The sequence below is a fragment of the Erythrolamprus reginae genome, chromosome 5 (genome assembly GCF_031021105.1).
Source record: "Erythrolamprus reginae isolate rEryReg1 chromosome 5, rEryReg1.hap1, whole genome shotgun sequence".
NCBI classification, from domain to species: Eukaryota; Metazoa; Chordata; class Lepidosauria; order Squamata; family Dipsadidae; genus Erythrolamprus; species Erythrolamprus reginae.
This window is the reverse complement of record NC_091954.1, coordinates 74,156,229-74,180,157: the sequence shown is the minus strand read 5'-3', so window position 1 is coordinate 74,180,157 and position 23,929 is coordinate 74,156,229.

The following is a 23,929-nucleotide window of genomic DNA, read 5'->3' as shown; positions in this document are numbered from 1 at the left end:
ATACAGGAAAATAATAGAATTTGAATATGAAAATATATGCATGGTATGATTTTAATACAATAATAGAAGCAGACTTTGACTATAAAACTACAAAAACAAATAAGAAGCCTAGTAAAATTGTCAAAAACATTTTTACAATGGTGGAAGAATTAAGCATTCAAGATGCTTGGAGAGAAAGAAATCTGGAGAAAAACAATACACATTTTATTCAAACAGACACATGTCATGGTCTGGAATAGATATGATATGGATGTCAATTTTTATTAACTAACATACAAGACATAAACATTGAAGCAAGTACTTGGACAAAAAAGAGATTAAGATGACATTAAATCAAACAATATTAAATTAAAAGGAGTTCCAACAAACTATGGAGAAAGAACTTGTTTTCTTTTTAGAGAAAAAAATAAGATAATTCATTACAAAATGTATGGCACACAGCTAAAGCATATATGTGAGGACTGGCAAAGACTTATTTGGGGAAAAGGAATAATAAAAAGATAAACTGGAAAAAAATGGAAGAGGAGTATAATAATGAAAGTAGAACTGGACTCTATTTCTCCATTGAGCCATGTCCTATAATTTGGCCATAATATCAGCACATTATTCCCTCTAATTAGTCATATTTTCCATGATTATCTTTGCTCATGAAAACAAACATGAAATGGGATAGAGATTAGATAAATTGGCACAGAATACATAGTCTATAATATCAGGATATTTTTGTCTTACAATGTGGTGAAATAGATTTCATTGTTTTCATCTGCTTATTTTTATCACCACATCTTTTCAGTGACCTGAGTGTGTGTGTGTGTGTGTGTGTGTGTGTGTATGTGTATGTATACTCTTTAAATATAACTTTTGATGAACATGTGGAGTTTCATGTATCACAACAGCTGGAGATGAGGTGAAAAGGAAAGAAATGACTTATTGCAGCAGAGGCGGAGTAACGACACGGACACAAGAGCTGGATTTAAACTGGGTCATTTTTATTAATTAAATTTTCATAATTTATTTAAATAAATTTGCATACATTAACTATAACCCTAAACAAGGACCCGCAGGGTCAAACAATTGCTTCCGGGGCGGAAAATGACGTCATAAAAACTTCCGGGGCAACTTATGGGCGTAGCTCCATGCTGATCCAAGTGAGGGGCCACGCCCTCACCTGACTCACTGCCATGCACTTGCATGTGGGAGGTCCTGCCGTCTATCCCATACAAGGGGAAAGCAAGGGGACCCAAAGACAGGTTCCCCCCAATTGCTCAGGTCGCTTCCACCACAAGCCTTTGGAGAGAACCTGTCAATCATCCCCAAAGATGCCCAATGGAGAACACGCAGTTGCTAAACCACCACCCAGTTTTCTGCCACTAACCTGCCTACCCAAATGACCAAAGGTATGCCAATTAGCCTGAACACGAGCGAAGCACCCCCTAACTGCGTATCCATCACCGCAGTGTGGAATAGGTGAAAAAACAGTCGCAGAAAATACCGTGATCGCCAAAAATTCCTATTCGGCCCCCCGAGGGGCGATCCCCACTGGCACACTGAAAGATAGGGAGGGCGGGTGGGTGTTTGCCTCTTGTCATCCAGGGCGAAAAGGAGGCCCTGGAGCCTGCCCAGCCCTTTTATAGGGCAGCAGGCTCCGCCCTGGATGATGTCACTGGGAAGGCCAAAGCCTTCCCAGGAGGTGGCCGAGATCTCGCAAAATATCGCAAGATCTTGGCCAAAAACAAGATGGCATCCGCGCCGGAGGCCGTGTCTCCCTGGCCCTGTGGCAAAACGGGCCAGGGATCAGTCACCGGCCTGGTATTAATGCATAGTTTAATGCTTTTTACAATTCATCAGTTATTATAGTGGACATTTAAACATTCCAGATAGTACTATGGTTATATGGCACAGGAACAATTAAAAGACAATCAAATCACATAAAAGCAACAGAAAGTTGCTCCTGCAGCAATGTTTTGTTTCTTAATCTTGCTAGGTGATGTTGTTCAGTTCTAGTAAAACGTTAACATCTGTTAGGTCTCCCATTTCTGAATTCTTCAAAATTAATCTGGCATATCTCAGCTACCACCAGTAATTCCTCCTCTCTAAAGAAATACAGGTTCTTCTTAAGCATTTTCTACTTGACCTTTTCCTTTCTCTGCTTATGAAGAACAAGGTCGGTGAGTTGGCATTGAGTGACAGTAGCACCATGGTAGCAGTTTTCCTAGTGCCCTTGGTGAAAATTTATTTTCAAGAGAAATGATGAGATCCACTAAACAGAATCTATAGAAGACAAATGGACAGGTAATTCACAGAGTCAAGTATGATGAATCTGAAGAGAGTTCTCAGTTCAGAAATTGAATACAAATATATTTACCTTTGGAGAAGGTGACAGACACAATGCATATATTTGCTTTTCCTCTGTTGGGAAAGAGATAATTAGTCTAATCAGCACTTACTTCAGAAGGCACTTGCAGTAGAAGATTGTGAAAAGTTTTATTTTATTCCCTGTCCTTTTTGAAGAGCTACTTATGAGCAAATATCTAAAGAAGTTGTGTTTTCCTTTGAACACTTCCCTGGGAATTTGATTCACTTTATACCGGCCTGAGAGAGTAACAAATTAGAGCTTGAAAGTAGACTTGCATTAGATGCTAATTTTGTTTACATTTGGTGCAATGTTGATTTGCTCTGGTTCTTTGTAGCAGTAAACTACAATTTTGTAATTCTTGCAGCTCATTATATAAAATAGAGAAAATAGCCTGGTTGTCTAATATGTAAGCTTGCACCTGTTACAGATTTTCTGTAACTTAAAGAGGCTTGCACATGAAGTGTGTACCCTTGTGAGCGTGACTTCCAAGTTAACATGGGAAAATGGATAATCTCTCCACAAATCCATCAGTTTCAGCCAGCAAAACTATTTCAGATAATTAATTCCAAGTAGTAGTAGTAGCTTTCAAAGGCAGTGGCAAACTGATAAGCTTTGTTTGATAGCCACGTGGGTTAATTTAATTTATTCTATCAATGCAGTGTGTTAAGACAGCAGTTAGTCTATTAGTCTGGCACTTTAGCTCTTTATATGCTGCATATTCTGCATATTTTATAGCAATCCATTTTTTATCATTGCTGGAAGTAAAGATACATGCTACTGCATGAAGATATTATATACATGCAGTATTTTACGTAATAAGTTTTTATAGATGCATTTTGATAAATGGGTATGTAAACCAGGCAATTATGAGCATTTTAAAGAAAATAAATCTTAAACAATTATGGATGTTTTAGCACGTTTTGTCCATTACGTCAAGCTTCATATTTTGGTGAATGCAAGTAATAAAATTGTCAGATGCAAATTTCTAGAAATATTACTACTATGTATCTTTTAACTCAGCTATTCTTTATGAGATCCACCTAGTGGCATAAGCATAGGCTGTGTACTATAACTATATTATTATTTACATAGAATTTCCATTATTATTTCTCTTTTACATAATACCCTAAAGATAAATATCCAACTTTCCATTCCAAGAAAATCATTTAAACCAGGCATGTGTCACATAGTTTCTATTGGTAGATATGTTCTAAAAAAAGAATACCGTGTAGAAGAAGGGGTTGATGTTGGAAGCTGAAAATAATGTAGATCTCTTTTTATTTAATTGATTAAAACAGTTTGATTGATTACAGTGAAATTGTTATTTTTTTTAATTCTCTGGTATTAAAAGCTTTAAATTAGTAGCCACATTTGAAGGATATCAAGTATTTCAGTGAAGGCTTTCATTGCTTAGGTTGTACATCCTCATTTTAGCCAAACAGTCAAATTTTAGCTAAATTTGACTATTAATCTTATTGTCCAAATAACTATGTTCAACCATTTTGGATGTTTAAGTATATATAATCCTCTGTTGAATGTTGCCATTAAGTTTTAATTGGCATCCAACATACTGGTTTCTGAAATATAATTGCTTTAACATATTACAATAATCATACCACAGCGTCTGAATAATCCTGCACTATTTCTAGGAATGGCTAAGAATTTCATATATGTGGACCTGCTTTCTATCTGGCCTGAAGGAACTTTAAAGAATAGATGGGATATATAATCTAGGCCTGAGTCTTTATGATCAACGTCAAAAAAGGAAACCTGTTTGGGGACGCACTTTATGAACTGTTGGTGTTAAGAGTACTGTTGGGTGAACCAAACCCGTACAATTCAGATCCGTACTGAATTTTGGGGTGTTCGGCATGCCGGACCTGAAACCAATTTTTTAAAAAAAGTTCGTGCTTCGGTTCGGCGTTCATGCCGAATGCCGCAAAAGCCACCGCCCAGCTGTCATCTGCTGAGAAGAGGAGAAGGAGCCAGGCGCCAGAGGCGGCATTGGAAGGCGAACACCGGGGAGCTGTTGGCTGGTTAGGAGGCACAAAAGGAGCTCGGGAATCCCACGAAGAGATTCTGGGGATGGAGGAAGGAAGTGATCACCTTGGCATCCTTAGCAACCTGCCGGTATACATGACATCAAAGCTCCATCCCCGGAATCTCTTCATGGGATTCCCCGGCTCCTTCAAAGGGAGGTCTTTTCATGTAAATTTTTTAATAATTATTTTTACAAAAAAAAAAATTTTATGTGAAAGGACCTCCTTTTGCTTGCGGCACTGCTGTGGTATCCTTTTTCATAAAAATAAAAGAAATAAAAATAAAAAAATCTGTTAAAATAAAAAACGATGGGATTCCGGGCATGGAGCTTTGGCCCCACGGACCGTTCAGGTTCAGGTTCGGCCAAAGTTTGCGTGAAGTTCATCCGAACTTGCCGAACCCGAACACCATTGGGTTCGCCCATCGCTAGTTAAGAGATATATATATTATATTTTGTACTTTTTAATTTTATCTATTAGAAATTAAAATTGTATTACATCTTATATACCTGAAATGCAGAAACCATATTTTGAAACAAGGCACCTAGGATATCTCAAATCTTTTTTGCTTAGTGTGAAACATGCTACTTAAGTGTTTAATTAATTAATTATAATTATATTGAAATTACATGGGAATCCCAAAATATTGTTCTGGTAAAGAATTTATAGATAGGAAGCAATAATACTGACAGAACCTGCTGAAACAGGCTGACTCCAAGTTGACAAAGAAGTATGACAAAACTGTACTCTCTCCTCTTTATTATTCACTCTATATGCTGAATGCATATTAAGGGAAGCTGGATTGGAAGAAAGTGAGCATGGTTTTAAAACTGGAAGAAAAAATCTCAATAAACTATGTTGTGGTAATGACACAACCCAAACCTAATAGTAAAAAAATGCAAAGGATCTGGAAGCCTTAATTTAAAAAGTCAAAAATCTTAGTGAAAAAATAAGAATAAAATTAGAAATAAAAAAGACCAAACAAATGACAATAGTTTTGTAAATGACAGAAAAACCTTAAAATTTGTATCTTGGAATCAAACATTAACAGTAAAATAGTGGTAGAAGATACAATCAAATGCCTGGATGTTTCTATCCCTACAACACTCAGACCAGTCATGGTATTTCTTATCACATTCTGTGGGAGCAAAAGTTGGACTTTAAAGAAGCAGGATAGGATGTTTACAGATACTTTTGAAATTTGAGGTTGGAGAAGATTCACCAGTTTGCTATGGACAACCAAAAAAACGAAACCAGTGGATCATTGAGCAAATCAAACCAGAATTTTCCCTCAAGACACAAATAACTAGATGGAAATTATCCCATTTTCACACATTGTGCAAACACATAGTGCTCTGGAAAAGTCTCTAGTGCTGTGAAAAGTGGAAGAAAAGAAAAGTAGATGTCCAGCAGCAAGGTGGATGGACTCAATTACTGTAGCAATGAGTGCACCATTGAAAAGATTGAAAGAACAGAATAGGGATAGATTGTTGCGGGGAAAAATCTAGTGGTTAGAAGTAGAAAATAATTTTATAGCACTTTTAATCAATTCCAATGGACTTTAGTTCTATTAATTCCAGGAGATACAGTTAAACAGTGACTGGAATTGGTGGAGTAAAGCAGGGGTAGGTTCTAACTTACCTCGCTGTCACTTCGTTTCCTTCCATGCCATGAGCACACGGATGCAAAAATCCAAAAGGTTTCTTTTAAAAAGCCAAAAACAAGATGGTGATGCATGCACAGTGTCGGAAACTCACCTTCTGCACATGGGCATAAGAAAAAAACCTGGAAAAAATCCCCCCCCCAAAGAAGTTCCAAAAAACATGCAAATTTTTAAAAAGATGGTGGCCTCCACGGACCTGTACTGACCAAACCAGTAATGTGACATCGTCGTGACTTCACCGGATTGGATGAATTGATCCGAACTTGGAGGAACCCACCTATGAAATAAGGTAATAGTCCTAAAATTGAAAAATAGGCAATACTGTTAAAAGCATGAAAATGTAAAATATGGAAACTATTCAATTATTCTGAGATATTTCCAATTTTGTACATCTAAACTGTCATGAATATGGTGACTATGAATTTATAACTGTTTAGAAACAAATTAATTTATAAAGAATTGGAGATTTTCAGCAAACAGCCAAGCATTTTTACTAAATAGTTTGAAAATTGGTATACTGTACTGCGATTCAATTTGTTTTGATTTTGCTGTTGTTTTCATTTTAATGTCAACATCAATATCAATACAAAAGCTGTATATTTCAAAATATACAGTACTTGAAGACTAAAAAATCCTCTAAGAACTGGATTCTAATTATTTTTATTAAGTTGGCATTTTATCATTTTTATTTTATCCCTATATCTGCACAGTTACTGTTGATTGGAAATCTAATCCAGATTTAATCCTATTTATCCAATAGGCAGTCAAAGGCACCTTCTACTAAATACAATTTATCATTTAATCCTATATCATATCTGAAATATTTTAAATTATTTAGGGCAACTATAGTTGCCCTAGGAAAAGGAATAATTTCTGTTGCTTTAATTTTAAAAAGAATTCAGAGTTACAGAAGCATTACACATTGTGGAAGAGATCTTTTGGCAATAAATAATATTTGAGCAGGAATAAAAATATGATCCTCAATATGAGAACTAAGGCATTACCAGCATGTTCTATTGCTTATTTCCAATTTCCTACATGAACAGTCATTTTGATATGACTTTCTGAAACATGTCCATTAAATGCTTTATGTCTCTTTTATCTTAAAAAATGTAAGGATTTTTTCAGTAACACTGTTACAAACTATAAACATGTGCGTGCATGTGTGTGTGTGTGTGTGTGTGATATATTGGAGAACCTAGAAATTATTGCGCAATCTGCCATACGGCCAATATATTTGATTTCTCTCTATCACACTCTCTCTCTCCCCATCTCTCTTTTTGCAGAATGAGCTTTGGTAAAATGCAAATTTTCTCCAATTTACTTCATTAAAATTATTCAGCAGATGGTATTCTAATTTATTATTGGCTATCTGTGCTGATTTTAAGCAGGTCACTAATATGAGTACTTGAGACTAACAATCTGAGCAGTGTCAATTAGTTGACATTAACCACATAAGGCTATGCAGTAATTTTCTTCTGCCAAGCTCACTTGATCGATGTGTATATTTAAGTCCTTGGTTAAAATATGCCTATTCTTGGCATGGGGCCTTTGACAAATGGTCTTGCAGTAGGAAAACACAGGAGTAATGAATCTACAAGAGGCTTAAGCATGCTCTCAATATTACTCAAGTGAGTAATTCATCTGCATTCAGTGAGGTTGCTCTTAGAGATTTCACTGAGTTATGGATTCTTTAGATGCAGAAGGCCTTTTGAGGCATTTGAAGTACCTCCTACATGTGAGAAAATGGAGCTCAGACATAGTAGATTATGTCGTGCATGTCAAAGACAGATATTTGATTTGATCTCATTGTTCCATTGCTCCCTCCAATTATCCTTCATATATGGGGCAGATTGCTACTGCCGCTGCTACCAGTGCGCTGCATGTGCAGCTTCAGTTGCCTTGTGTGTGCTCAAGCACTATACGTGTGCGTCCCCAGAGTGCTTTTGCTTCTGTGCATGAAGCCTAAACATACTGAAATCTTTCTAGGGGACAAGTGTGTCAGCACTCATTATTTGGAGTTAGAGACTTTGGCCTGCCAATGCATCTCCTTGTGAGAGTTTGCTTCTGCACATGCACGCAATGCAAAAAATATGAAAAAAGATGGTGGTACCCATAGGACTGCCACTGTAGAGGTTGCATGCAAATTGCGCAATCTGGTGGCTGCTACGGTATCCAGTTCTCTACCTCAATGGTAGAAACCCACTACTGTTCATTTAGTTCAGATTCCAAGTCATGCAAAGAAAATACAGGAAACTCTCTCTCTGTGTGTGTGTGTGTGTGTGTGTGTGTGTGTACACACACAAACACGAAGGTCTTGGCATATTCAGGTTTCTTTTCGTGTAAGTTTCAGAGATTCCTGGCGATGTTTCAACGAGGTCCCACTTGTCATCTTCAGGCTGGTGCTTTTGGACTTGTGCTAGGGTGAGCACAGCGTGACCTGAGCTGCCTTCCCTCTATAAATACTGGTGGGTGAGTGTAGAGTGCTGGCTCAGCAGCTGCAAGCTGTGTTTTGAAACTTCCTGGTGAGTTAATGGGGTAACATCTGGGCTCATTGATGTGACCCCAGGTGTTACCCCACTAACTGTTGTGGTTGCCACTGATCCAGGTCCTGCCCCAAGGAATGTGGAGGTGGATGCAGTGGAAACATCAACATGTCATAGGCCTGTTTTATTGCCAACAGAGTCAGGTAGTGCAGTTTCCTCGGATGAAGAAGAAGGTGGGGGTGACTTGGAAGAGGGGGGCTTGGCACACAGCCCAGGAAGCCAATCTCCATTATCTTCAGTCGATTAGGATGAGGAAGTGTTAGACCCATGCATGCACAGAATTATGCATAGAAGAGACCAATTGAAGAAATATTACAGGAGACAAGAGTTTGGGTGGGGCTCCAGTAATTAGAGCTGCTGATATAAATAGCAGCATGCTGGCTTGGCCATTGTGGAAGATTATCTGATCGTTGTTCTACAGGACTGTTTCCGAACTTTGTTGATTTTTCACGACTTTGAAACCAAAGCAGAGCAAAGTGTGTGTGTTTCACTTCGTGGAAGAAGGAAGGCTGTGACGTTTCTTCACAGCTGCTAGCTAAGTACTTAAGGACTGATTAAGGGGATTGTACAGCCTACAAGGTTGTTTTGGGACTAGTGCTCTTTGCAATACAAAAAGGGTGCTTTGTTTCTTTTGAATTTTGTGATAAAGAACATTGTTTTTGAACTTTCAAGTGGGTGTGTGTCTGAAATTTTTACTCTTGAATTTTCGGGAGACTCATACAATAGAGCCTGGCAGAACACTAACTCACCAGGAAATATTTAATAAAAGGATTTACTAAGCTAAGTTGTAGTGAATGCAGAATGCTAACTGTCTGCAAGCAAGCCACTTTTAAAGAACTTGCCTTGGAGGTGGCCAGCCATTCAAAACTGCCACTCGTGGCTGGCCAATCAGCACAACAGGTATGGTGTGAAAATGGAAGTTCCCAGCATACACTGAAACAGCCACTTGTATGAAATGTATTGTGTTATATTATGTTAATAACCTTACCACTGAGACATTTATAATCGCAGAGCACCATGTATAAGCAATCAGTCAATCTCTTACTCTTTCCTCCTGGACTATATTGAACTTCATCGTTATATGCTCCCTTCCTCTTATGCTTCCTGGCATTCAGACACTCACCTGTTATAGAGTTCCAGCCAAGAAAGGTATATTGTACAGTGATCCCCCGGGTATCGCGATCCCGATCATTGCGAACGGGCGAAATCGCGATTTTTCAACCCGGAAGTCAAAACACCATCTGCGCATGCGCGCCCTTTTTTTATGGCCACGCATGCGTAGATGGCGCCGGGCAGATCAGCTGCTGGGCGGCTTCCCTGGGTCTTCCCCCTCTTGCTGGCGGGAGGGCGAGCGGCGGGCATCAGCGAGGAGTTTCCCCACCACCCACGCAAACTCCTCGCTGCCGCTCGCCCACCCTTCACCCGCCCACGCCGTTCGCTCGCGCCGCTTCCCAGCTGAGTCCTGAAGCGAATTGGCTTCAGGACTCAGCTGGGAAGCGGCGCGAGCGAACGGCTTGTCCGCCGCCTGCCTGCCCGCGTGCCCGCCCGCCGCTCGCCCCGCCCACGCCATTCGCTCGCGCCGCTTCCCAGCTGAGTCCTGAAGCGAATTGGCTTCAGGACTCAGCTGGGAAGCGGCGCGAGTGAGCGGCGCGAGTGAGCGGCGCGAGCGAACGGCTTGTCCACCGCCTGCCTGCCCGCTCGCTCGCCCACCGCTCGCCCGCCCTTCGCCCGCCCACGCCGTTCGCTCGCGCCGCTTCCCAGCTGAGTCCTGAAGTGAATTGGCTTCAGGACTCAGCTGGGAAGCGGCGCGAGCGAGCAGCGCGAGCGAGCGGCGCGAGCAAACGGCTTGTATGCCGCCTGCCTGCACGCGCACCCGCCGCTCGCCCGCCCTTTACCCGCCCACGCCGTTCGCTCGCGCCGCTTCCCAGCTGAGTCCTGAAGCCAATTCGCTTCAGGACTCAGCTGGGAAGCGGCGCGAGCGAACGGCGTGGGCGGGCGAAGGGCGGGCGAGCGGCAGCGAGGAGTTTGCGTGGGCGGTGGGGAAACCCCAATCTTCGGGTCCTCGCTGCTGCGGCGGAAGTAAAAACACCATCTGCGCATGCGCAGATGGTGTTTTTACTTCCGCAGCGCTACTTCGCGAAAACCCGATCATTGCTAGGGGTCCTGGAACGGAACCCTTGCAATGATCGGGGGATCACTGTATAGTTATTCTTGTAGTTGCCAACTCAACACATCTTGGATGTCTGCTAAGTGGGGTGTATAAAGGCAACTGCAAGAAATAGTAATAGAAATTCTGCACAGTGATGATTCAAATGCTACATTAGAATTCCATTATGCTCAACAAGTTCTTTTATAGTAGTTGTGAGTGCTGTGAAATTCTATATTATATGTGTTTGTTTTTAAAACCAAGAACATTGTGACATCTACTTAATGTTTCAAAATGTGAATAATACAGTTATTGGCATAATAGTCACCACCACTTAAATTTAAGAAAAATGAAAAGCTAGCCTCATAAATCTTTCACCTGCTACATAATAAACAAATATATTGCTTTTATTATGCACAATTGTTACATTTCCTTTAAATAAGCCAATATATTTCTATCAACTTCTAAGAAAGATACATTTCATCAAGAGCTGACAACCATAACTTTATTAAGAATCCTTATGGTTATTTATTAGAAGATTAGCATCATAAGATGTAAGGTTATTTCTTTAAAATTTGTCTTAGAAGTGGATATAAAAAATATTACTCACTGTATTTTTGCAGCCAAATGCTGATTCCCCCAACACTGTATTTAACGAGAGTTCTGAAAATTTACAATTCTATAGTTTGTAAGCTGCATTAAATTCAATGGAATTTGTCACTGAATAATTTGTATTTTAGAAGCCTGTTTTAAAATGAGATTTAACTAGTAACTAAAATAATTTTAAGCTAAGGGATCTTAAAAAAAGAGAGATGGTGTTTCTATGTCAATATAGAGCTCTGCAAGTGAAAAAAATTCTTCTTGGGAAGATGGAAGATCAATTGCAGGAAGTCCTTACCATCACCTCTAACCTTCAAAAAATACTTAGATATAGAACTATTTCTACCGGTATTGCTCAAGTAGAAGGCACTCAAAATCTCAGAGATAGAACCAACCAAACGAAGACATTTTATTTGCTAATAACAAGAATAATCTCCCATTTCACTTATATGTCTGTCTGATGGGCCATTACATCTTATTCCACACTGGGAAGATAGAGATTAATTTAGAAAATAACACATAACTTTATGTTCCAATGACTTGCTGTTATTTCTCAAAATCTGCCATAGAGGAGAAATTCTAGAGCTGCGTAAGGCCAGCTTTAGTCAGATGCATTAATGGATCTGCTGCTTTCAAAGCCCAAATCTTTAAAAAGGAAAGATCATTTGAGAAAAAGAAAGGAAAAATTCATATCCTGCATTTCTTGTTCTGGTTTCATGACATGTTCATCTAAATAATTGCTAATTATATAATTACATTTATTGCAAGTTTAAAATAGAAAGAATAATGCAAACATCTACCTTTTTTCTATTATGTTTCTCTATAGAAAATCAACCCTATAGAAGAAAGCAGGGCTGTTATACAAAAGACTGGGCAATTTAGCTTGCAGGTGAAGTCCTCAAGTTCGGGGCTTGCTTACTTACTTTTAGACTCTTTCCAAAAGCTCAGACATTTCCATTCAATATTACTGCTGTGATGACAATCTTATGATTGGCTACTTCTGCAGGTTGGTATTCTAGGGGTCAGGCTGGTTCTATTAAATCCAAGAATCTTGTTCGTCTCTGATTCCTCTGGCAGGTTTACTGCTTTACAGAAACATCTAAAAGTCCATTCTTTGACAGTCTCTATCTCTCTAACTATATTGACTAAAATGGTCCCATAATACCCCAAATACCATGCTCATTGCAAATAATTTTAGGGGTTGAAGCTGTGGAGGGCTACCAAATTGGAAAAGATTTTGCTATCTTTTGCTTCTTATCAGGAAGAATCTTTCAGTCACTTTTTAAACCATTTGGAACACATCTATACATTCACCATGAAGCAATACACACGCACACACACACACACAAGTATGTATAATATAAAATATAGTGGAAATTCACAACATTTGCAGTGGAAGCGGAGTAACAACATGGACACAGAGCTGGATTTTAAAATTGGGTAATTTTTATTAATTAAATAAACTTATTTAATTTAAAACTAAAATGGGACCCGCAGAGGTCAATTAAGAACATTTGGGGCGGAAGTGATGTCACAAAAACTTCCTGGGCAACATTGGGCATAGCTCCATGCTGATCCAGGTGAAGGGGACCAAGCCCTCACCTGTATCCCAGCCATGCAATGCATGTGGGAGGTCTCGCCATCCAATCCCTGAAAGGCGATTGAAATGGGTGAGACCCAGAGGCAACCTCTCCTCAATTGCTCAAGCCGGTTTAAAAGCCACCATGAGCCCTTGGAGCGAGTCTGCCAATCATCCCCAAAGATGCCCAATGGAAAACACGCAGTTGCTAGCACCTCCCAATTTCCGCTCCTAACCTGCCAAGGAGGGGGGGCAGATCTCTATCTTGGCCCCCTGACTCCCCGAGCCTTTATAAAGGGCTGGCAGGCCACGCCCCTGGTCACGTCAATAAAAAAGAAAACAAATATAAAAATCTAAAATGATAAAACCCCATTGAAAAACCCACAGTTCAACTATCCAATCAACATACATGCATACTATTCAACACAATTTGGCCATGATGGATGTCAATTCATGGCCCCCAGGCCTGCCGGCAAAGCCAGGTTTTCGCGACCTTGAGGAAGGCCAGTAGGGTGGGAGCAATATGGATGTGGGGGGGGAGTTGGTTCCATAGAACCATATTCTACGTTTAAAGATGGGATGTTACAGAAACACTGACAATGGTGGAATGGATTTTGAAGATGGTTGAATTTATGAAATTGCTAAAGTGACTTGGTTGAATAAGGAGAAAGTTACAATTCCTTTTTTTTAAAGGAGTAGAAGTCCTATATAAAGGTTTTGCTGAAAAGGATAAAAATGAATTGAGGATTTGTTGATTCCAAATATTTCTATATGTGAAGAAGGTAGAGTAAATATGGTAATAGTTATTCTTGTAACTACTGAAAAAAAAACATAAGAAATGTATTCAACTAGTTCCTGTAAGTTATTATATCATGTAACCAGAACTCATGCGATTATTATTGCCTTAGGTAAATATCTTTAACATTTATTAAGTAAATTGTCTTAATGTTATCATTAATTATTACATAGTTTTTGAAGAATGAAGATCTTATTATAAAATATGTATTATATGACTACCAGATTTAGGTTCCAAAATATAGATAACTAAAATTTTTGTCCACAATTTTGCAGCCCAAATTGAATAGCTCTGCTATAACATTTATTTTCTTTTTTTTATTAATTTAGCTTGTTGCAGAGAGAAAGACTTCTAGAGAAATATATTTGCCTCTAGCTAATTTTTATAATGCAGGATTCATTAAATGCTTGTCACTTTCTTCTTTCTTCTTTTTTAAAATAATGCTTTTAACGGGAGTAGAGTAATTTCATTTTCTTTAAAAAATCACAAAAGAACTATCAGACAAGGCAATATGTTTTCAACCATATACCAATTATTCTGAGAGGCAAGCACTTTCATTTCATTGAGAAGAACTGAGAAAATTCACCAAAAATAGAGTTCAGCTGTAAAGTAAATAGTTTTATTTGGAAGGTAAGCAATATTAAACCAACAATTGGACTTTTTTCTCAACATATACCACATGTGTGTCACATGTTTTTGCTGAATATGTATGAATATATATATATATATATATATATATATATATATATATATATATATATATATATATATATATGTAGATTGTTCTGAGTTCGGGTTTTGCCCTGTGTAATGTTTTGCATGTCTATGCGACGTTTCGGTGAAATCACATTCACCATCTTCAGGCTGGAGTTCCAATCTTTGTGTTGTTGTAAATGGAATATTCCATTTACAACAACACAAAGATTGGAACTCCAGCCTGAAGATGGTGAATGTGATTTCACCGAAACGTCGCATAGACATGCAAAACATTACACAGGGCAAAACCCGAACTCAGAACAATCTACATACATATACCCGTGAAAATTTACGAAAACAAATATATATATATATATATATATATATATATATATATATATATATATATATATATATATATATGAATAGATAGATAAATGATAGATAGATTTATATAAATTGTAAATAATAATAAATATAAATTGTGTGTGTGTATAGGTCTTAGCATATTTGGGTCTTTTTCTATGTAAGGTTGATAGAATATGGTGACATTTCGCTGAGGTCCCACTCGTCATCTTCAGACTGATGCTTTTGGCTTTATGCTCCAGTGAACAAAGAATGGTGGTGAGCTGCCATCCCACTAAAAATACTGGTGGATACACTCATCAGTATTTATAAAGAGACAGCAGCTCAGACCACACTTTGTTCGCTCAAGCACAAAGCTTGGGCCCCACCTTGGAGTTTCCTGTTCCTATATAAGAATTTATTCTGATTGGTTGTCAGACTACCATAGGGCCATGCAGTGGTAACGTTGTAGTGTCTTTAGTCCCAAATTTGTTTGAATATTGCTGGATGATGTAATCCCCTCAACGGTGCCATGTGTTGAGTTCTGTTGTTAGATGGATAGAGGACTAATCCTACCTTTGTTGGATCTTGGGTGAACCATTTGTTTATGAATAGACCTAGCTATCTTTTATTTCTTAAGTGCTGACATCTGCTGTGGGCTATTGAAGAGGGTGGAGGCTATTAAGAGTGAGTCTAAAAAACATGTTTCTCCATTTCTCATCCAGGGAAATATAATATTCTGCCTTTTTCATATTTCCTAAAATATTTCATTCTCCTAGGAGAGGGGTGGGTGCTAACTTCCTACAGGAGAAAAATGCCAAGGTAAAGTCCTAACCCCTTTGGGTTTATTTCATAATTTAAACATTCATCTGAATTTTTCTGTTTTATCCTGTTGTAAATTTCCCTGGTGGTTTTGAAATATGTAGGGCAATATCCCTGAGCTGTATTTTAACACCAAGCAATTACAGACAAAAATAATGGTCAAATGCTAGGGAGGAACTGGAAAGAGAAGTCAACCATAAGCTAGAAAAAAGTTTCTATCTTCCTACGATGGGATAAAATGCAACAAAAAAGAAGGGAAAGTGGTATTCTAGCCTCCATCTAGTTTGCTAACTTTGAGTAAGTAATTAATAGAAATACATCACTAAAGGCAATTATTCGTGATGAAGGAAGGGTTCAGGTAACATCCCGAAATATAATTACAAAGAGTCTGCATAAGGAAATTCACAAATATACGCACTATGCCTGACTATAGCTGTCAGAGCTTCAGTCTGAGCATGACGATAAATCTCTCTTTAGGAAGACAAATATATACTTATGAGCTTACTAGCAAAAGAGTCAAGGACGAATCTCAGATAAGTTGCTTTTATTGTAGATGCAAAAGAAGCTCTTGTAATGATAAATATCAGCTCCTGCAGAATCAAGAAATCTAACCATATTTATGTGTCAGTTCAAGAATTTAAACCCAGCATCTCTCTTCTATCACTACAAAAATGTTACTAACCCATTGTTTCAATCTTGGATTTTGAGGGCCCTTGCATGATATTTGGATAACTAATATGTATTTCTTATTTTTGGATTTGCCACACTTTACAAGAGGCATTTTTTCTTATTCTTCTACACCAGTAATGCCTAACCTTTTTGCCCTTGAGTGCCAAAAGCACGGGGATTGTGAGTAGGTGGATACGTGCCCACACCCATAATTCAATGCACCCCACCCTCCATGCATGCACATATGCCCCCCATGCTCCCCATGCTTTTGTGTGGGCCCATTTTTTGCCATCCCCAGACTCCAGGGGATTTCTAGGAACCTGAGTGCAATTAAAATTGCCTTCCCCACATCCCCAGAGGCCCCCTGGAGGCCAAAAATGGTCTATTTGCCAACTTCCTGTGGGACTGGAAGGCCTGGTTTTCATCCTCCCAAGGTTCCAGAGGCTTTCCTTGAGGCTGGAGAGAATGAAAACAGACTCCCACCTAGAGAAACACCCTCCCAGAGTCTGTGTGAGCCCTTTGCTTATCTCAAATGGGCCGCTAAAGACTCCTGGCAAGGGAGGGGTGTGTGACCAGCCGAAAATCAGCTGGCCAACATGTACATGCATGCTGAAGCTGCCAATGGCTCCCATGCCCACAGATATGTGTGCCATAGGTTAGCAATCATGGTCCTATTCCATTGTTGCTGGTGAATTCTGTGAATTAAAACTCACACATATTAAAGCTTTTGAATTTAAGAAACACTATTCTAAATCATGAGTATGCATGTAATTTTCAGTAACATACTTGTTTATAATTCTATGTACCTTCTATTTGATTTCATCAGTCTTCCTGTATATCAGTGATGACAAACCTATGGCATGGGTGCCACAAGTGGCATGCGAAGTCATATCTTCTGGCATGCAAGCCTTTACCCTACCTCAGCTTCAAGTGCATGGCCAGCTGATTTTTGGCTCACACAGAGGCTCTGGGAGGGCATTTATGGCTTCCAGAGAGCCTCCGGGGATGGTGGGGGAGGCCATTTTTAGCCCCCCAAGGGCTTCCTTGGAGCCTGGGGAAGGCAAAACAGGAGCCTACTGGACCCACCAGAAGTTGGGAAACAGGCTGTCTCCAGACTCCGGAGGGCCTTTGGGGGACGGGGAAAGCTGTTTTTGCCCTCCTCTGGCATTGAATTATGGATGTGGGCACTCACGTGCACGTGCACACTCTTTGGCATCTGAGGGAAAAAGGTTCGCCATCAACGCTGTATATTATTACTTTATAATCTGCTTTCCTTTTGAAGCATAAGGCAACATCTTTCTATTTATTTTTCCAATAGCAGCATAAGAAACTGCTGTTAGGTTGAGATAGCCCAAAGTTATCCAAAGAGCTTAACAATGAATGGGGGATCTGAATCTTTGTCAAACCTGATATCCAGTACAATAATCACTATATTATAGTACTTCCTTTCTCAACTCCCTTTCAAGTAATAAAAACAAAACTTGATAAAGTTAAGCTGCCTGTTCCTATTCCTAATCCGAATGGTGATATCTCTATATGTGTCCCTTGTTTCATCAGCAAAAATGTGGGAAAGAGATGGGAGATTTTCTAACTTTCTTTCTTGAATACTAATTTTTAAAAAGTAATATAAGATTCTTAACTTAAGGAATATTCACAGGCAAGGGACACATATAAAACTATCTTAATTGCATATTTTAAATGAATTTAGAACAGTTTTATGTAATTTTAATGAATGTTACTCTCCAGAGCCTAAGGAATATAAACATTGACTAATAAATAAAAAGAAAACTATATCTGCACTTTTAATAGCCTGAATGTACAAACCTTCATTCAATTCTGTGTTTCAAATATCATTCAATTCCCTTAAAATTAAAAGAATCTCATTAGTTTAGATTCCTTGATAATCTCTTTAACAGTAAACAGTTTTTATAGGTTTTTTTCCTTGCATTAGTCAAGTTATTCAAACTCAACACTCTTAAATAATGACTTTTTCCTTGTGTTGAAGATACCTGAAATATTTTTTAAAAAGTTGCTAACAAAACCAGAGTACTTCTCAATACAGAAAGTCACTGTATTTACCGTAGATAAGCAGTTTGTATCAGGGGCCTACAAATATCCCCCCACCCCCCCAATCTAGACTTTAAAATGATATTTTCTGCAAAAATACAGAAAACACAATTTACGGTAATTGGTGTTTGAATGTAGGGAATCTCCAGAAAAATAAGTTACTTACTGATGACAACTATTTTTACTCCACTCTTATGCTACCAGAACAGCTTACAAATCATATATGAATCACACTATAAATCTGATCAAAATTATGGTCCCAAGAAAGCTAAACGGGAGTAAGATCCAATTGGATAGCACAGGAAAGGTGACATTTATTCCCATAGACCTCTGAAGGGATAAAAATGTCCCATCTCAGTTATACTTTACCTCTATATTATTAGGAAATATGTATTTTGTTCATCTGTTGAGAGGCATTAAAATAATTCTCAGAAGGACCTGTCGTGTCTATCTATATGGAAGAAATTTGGAGCTAGAGAGCTTGGAATATCTCTATAGGAACTTAATTTTTAAGTTTCCTTCTCCTAAAATAAAAGAAAGGAAAATAAGACCACTCCTACCAATATCACCATAGGCAAAAATTGCTCTGTGGAGAGTGAAATTAGTTCCTGTCTTTTGTTTTTAGAACATAGCATGTTTCTTTGAACTTCAGAATTACTTATTGATATAAGTTAAGTGAAAAGAAGACAATTTGGACATTGTTGTGAAAAAAGTGTACCGACTAAATGTTTGAATAAAAATGTCTCTTTACACTGAACTTCTTCAGATGTATGACATGTGATCATCCAGGTGTTGCTCCATTTACTCACTAAAACTTTAGTAAGTATGGGGAATAGGATGAGATGCTGGAAACAATGATTCACAATACTGGAAGAACCAGAGAGTTCCATTCTTCACTAAACCATAGGTCCACAACATATGAATACATGTATCCATCAAGCTACTGAATCTTAGAAGAAATCAACAAATGTCAACTTAACTTACAGCTTTACTATCTCTTGTGGTCTCTTCCTTTTTCTTTAGTTGTTACAAAAGGGTAAAAAGCTATTAGCTTACAAGAGAATGGATTATTTTCCCTTCTCTTCCATTGTATATAGCCAATAATCACTACCTATATTAAATTCTTTTGTCTGCTATTTTTAAATTAATATCTTACCTTTTTTCTTAAAAAAATATTTAAAATTTCTAAAGCTGCCAGAATATAGTTTTTTGTTGACACAAATTTGGCGGTAATTTGATAAGCATGAAGGTTATTATTTACAGAATGCAGCCTACATTAACTTTATGTACTGGAGTTTAGGCAACTCCATACCCTGTTTGTTATCTATTAATATTCCACACATTATTATATAAAACAAAAGTGAAGTACATAATTCCCACTCTAACGATATTGCATTGTTCAATTAAACCTTTCATGAATTCATGCTACCATCATGCTAATATAATGTTTTAACAGTGGGAAAGCATGACTAAGCCTGCATGCCCAACCTGGTTTGGAAAACACTGTATATAGCAGTTTAATTAGAAATGTATAAATCACAAAAATAGCAAATCACCAAGTTCTATATAGCACACATAGCATGCATGATAAATGGAGGTTTATGAATAATCCATATCCAGGGGTGGGCTGCTGCCTGGATGGGGGAATGGGACACAGTGGGGTAGCGAAAATGGAGCTCCACCCCAGAGCACCCAATTTGCACTGAAATATGTTGAAAGAAAATGCAGGGTGTCCTGCATAACTCACACCCACAGTGTGGTAGTAAAAATTTTGATAGCCCTTCACTGTCCATATCCTAGACTTTTCTCTAGGAGTTCCAGTTCTTACTCAACCATTGGGAGTTTTAACAAAATTCTTTACAACATGTAGCAATATTTTTTTAAAATAAAATGCTCAGGTCTACCCTTATAAATCACATGTGAAACTCAGCAGAATTGTACCAAACGTTTAATTGTGCAATATAATATAGATGAGGAAAATGCAACAGATTGACCCAAATCTGAAATCATGACCTGAAATTGACTGGACTTATTTTATGGTTCCATTAGGTGAGGCAGGATCCTCTGAAGGAAGCAGAAGATTTGCTAGAGCATTATAATAGTAATAAATTTTATTTACGGTCAAAGACCATCAATACAATATTAATAATAATTAAAAGGAAAAAGAACAAAAAACAGGACTTTTGGCTGAGCAGCCAAGATTGACCCATCATAACTATACAAGAGATGTACATATTTCGCTTTGAAGGCACACCTTTGCGACGAATCGCCGCTGCTGCAGCACAGAATCTGGCCACTTGTGCCATAATCCTTCAGATCGTGCAGAATGGAGCTGCGAGAGCAATCATGGGCTTTCCCAAATATGCCCATGTTGCACCAACAGTCCGCAGTCTGCATTGGTTACCGATCAGTTTCCGGTCACAATTCAAAGTGTTGGTTATGACCTATAAAGCCCTTCATGGCACTGGACCAGATTATCTCAGGAACCTCTTTCTGCTGCACGAATCCCAGCGACCAGTTAGGTCCCACAGAGTGGGTCTTCTCCGGGTCCCGTCAACTAAACAATGCTGCTTGGTGGGACCCAGGGGAAGAGCCTTCTCTGTGGCAGCCCCGGCCCTCTCCCCCCAGAGATTAGAATTGCCCCCACCCTCCTTGCCTTTTGTAAGCTACTTAAAACCCACCTCTGCCGCCAGGCATGGGGGAATTGAGATACCCTTTCCCCCTAGGCCTTTACAATTTTATGCATGGTATGTCTGCATGTATGTTTGGTTTTTTATTATAATGGGTTTTAAATTGTTTTTAGTATTGGATTATTGTTATACGCTGTCTTATTATTGCTGTTAGCCACCCCGAGTCTCCGGAGAGGGGCGGCATACAAATCCAATAAATAGATAGATAGATAGATAGATAGATAGATAGATAGATAGATAGATAGATAGATAGATAGATGATAGATGGATGGATGGATGGATGGATGGATGGATGGATGGATGGATGGATGGATGAATGAACGAACAAACAAACAAACAAACAAACAAACAAACAAACAAACAAATAAATCCTGGCCTGATCATCCCCAAGCAGCTAGAGCATTGCAAAACAAACAAACAAAAAAGCTAGGGGAGAAACTCCCAGCTGCCTGGCAGACAAAATTAGCCTGTGGCACTACCACTGCTCTCATTTGTCATTCACCTTACTTGCTGAATAAAAGATAAAGGATTTAAGATTATTTTGAACCCAGAAGCAAGGCAGTCCTAACTATCTCTGCAGGCTGCCTCTGAGAAAGTTCCATCTGTTTTCTCTTGAGATGAGCAAATCAGACCACTACAGCTTTTTCTAAAACACTTCAGGCAAAACCCAACATTTGCCTGAACAGAAATAGAATGGTGGAAGGAAGGGGATGTGCCCCAACACATTTAGCACAAAGGTTTCTATATTCATTCAGAAAACACGGGTCCCTGAAATCAAGAAAACTACCCTATCTGTTAAATTAATAACGTTCCGTACACATTTATCATCTATTAATATTCTTAACTTATAATAAAAGATTAAACTCTGTACATATAGCATGATCTCCCATGAAATTTAGTGGTTGACAAAAGGATTATGAATGAATGACAAATTTCCTAGGGATTAAACCCTTTCCCACTCCCCCAACTTTCAATCCCTGCATAAGGCTTGGATAGAAAGTAGTGAATTCTCCAGTCAGTCAGTACATTTGATCAGCTTTCTCTTTACCAGCAGAAGGAAATGGTCCATTAACACTTTTCAACAACCCAGGAAGAATGAAGTAAGAGGTGTGAACTGTGTGAGATTTCCTATTTACTCCCGGTAGACTGGCCCCAATAGGGGGGATCTTCATGCCTAGTTACTTGGTAAATGTCTGAGACATGACAGGTTATTATGTGATGGGAAAGAACAGACACTGTGCCAGAAAACTAGATTTTTAATGACTTTAGAAAAAGTCAAAGTGAAAGATCCTTAACCTAACTGCAGGGATGGATAGAGATAGAGATGATAGATATAGAGAAATAGAGACAGACATCCAGATAGGCAGACAGACATAGCAGGGACAGATAATCCACCCCGAGTCCTTCAGGATTGGGTGGCATAAAAGTCAAATAAAATAAAATAAAATAAAATAAAATAAAAATAGATAGATAGATAGATAGATAGATAGATAGATAGATAGATAGATAGATAGATAGATAGATAGATAATAAATATACATCTGTGCTTTTCAATTTGGGCAAGGAAAAGCATACTTGAAATTGCCAACTTGAATTTGAACCAATGTGTGAAAAGAATGTGGAAGCTACTAATGTTTTGTTATTCTATGAAATGAACATCATAAAATACCCCAGATTGTTTTAATCACTCTTCCAAGCAAATCAGACTGAAACACAATTAGATACACTAAATCATAGGTGTCCAACTTGCATCATCACGGCAGTGTCACATGATGTATTTCTAAAAGGCATATGGCCCGTGGGCCACAAGTTTGACAGCCTTGCATTAAATTTAAGTTATTATAAGTTATCAGAATCTTGACATTCTGAAGGTGCAAACTTTTCATCACTACTTTTAACCATCAAATCAATTAGGAGGTTTTTCACAACTTTCTTTCACTGACCACTCAGCTACTGGATCTCCTGTTTTTCTTGTCTGATTGTTCCTTAGGTAGCATTTTTTTTCTTTTATCCCCCAGTTGCATACTAGCATATTTGACACTAGTATCAGGGAGAAGAACAGCATCTGCAGCATCTGACCAACCAAATTACCTACATCCTGCCTTTGTCCACCATGTCAACAACCATCAAATCAGAGCATTGGCAGCAATGACTTGAATCTATAAGCTTCCAGACAGATTCTCAATCATCTTTGGCAGATAAGAGGTTCTGACTTTGGTTCCCAATTCACAAAATGTAAACAATTGATTGGATTGTTTGAGTTGTGGGTTTTAACTGGGGTTTATTGTTTTAATACTTACATTTGACTTCTTTATTATTGTACTTTGTATTTTTATACTGTTGTAAGCTGCCCTGAGTTCTTCGAGAGTGGGCAGCATAGAAGTCGAATAAAATAAATAAATAAAAATAAACAAAGGTCACTTTTAGTCAGTTGGGTTTTTAAAATCACTACAATTTATTTATTATTTATTAGATTTGTATGCTGCCCCTCTCTGAAGTCTCGGAGTTGGAGCGGTTGTTTAATCTTCCTTATATCTGCCAAGGTCACTCCCGCAAACCATTTATTTTACCTGTAATTTACGTGTAATTTTGATTTTACTCTCTTGTTAAGAGAGCTGGGACAGAATAAATGGTTTGCGGGAGTGACCTTGGCAGATATAAGGAAGGCTAAACAGCCATCATGGAAAATGTATAGGGAAAAAAAGGCCTTAGAATGTACCATCTCCATTATTCTGGGAAGTGAAAGTGAAAGGCAGAGAAATGCTTAAAAAGACTTGCAAGATCTCTTATTGTAACTCTACAAGAAAGGCAGTGATGGTAACTCATGGTTTGTGTTTTTTCTCTGGACTATCTTGAAGAGTAGTACTCTTTCTTGTCTATATTCAAGTGCGAATTTATCCTTCTAGCCTTCCTTG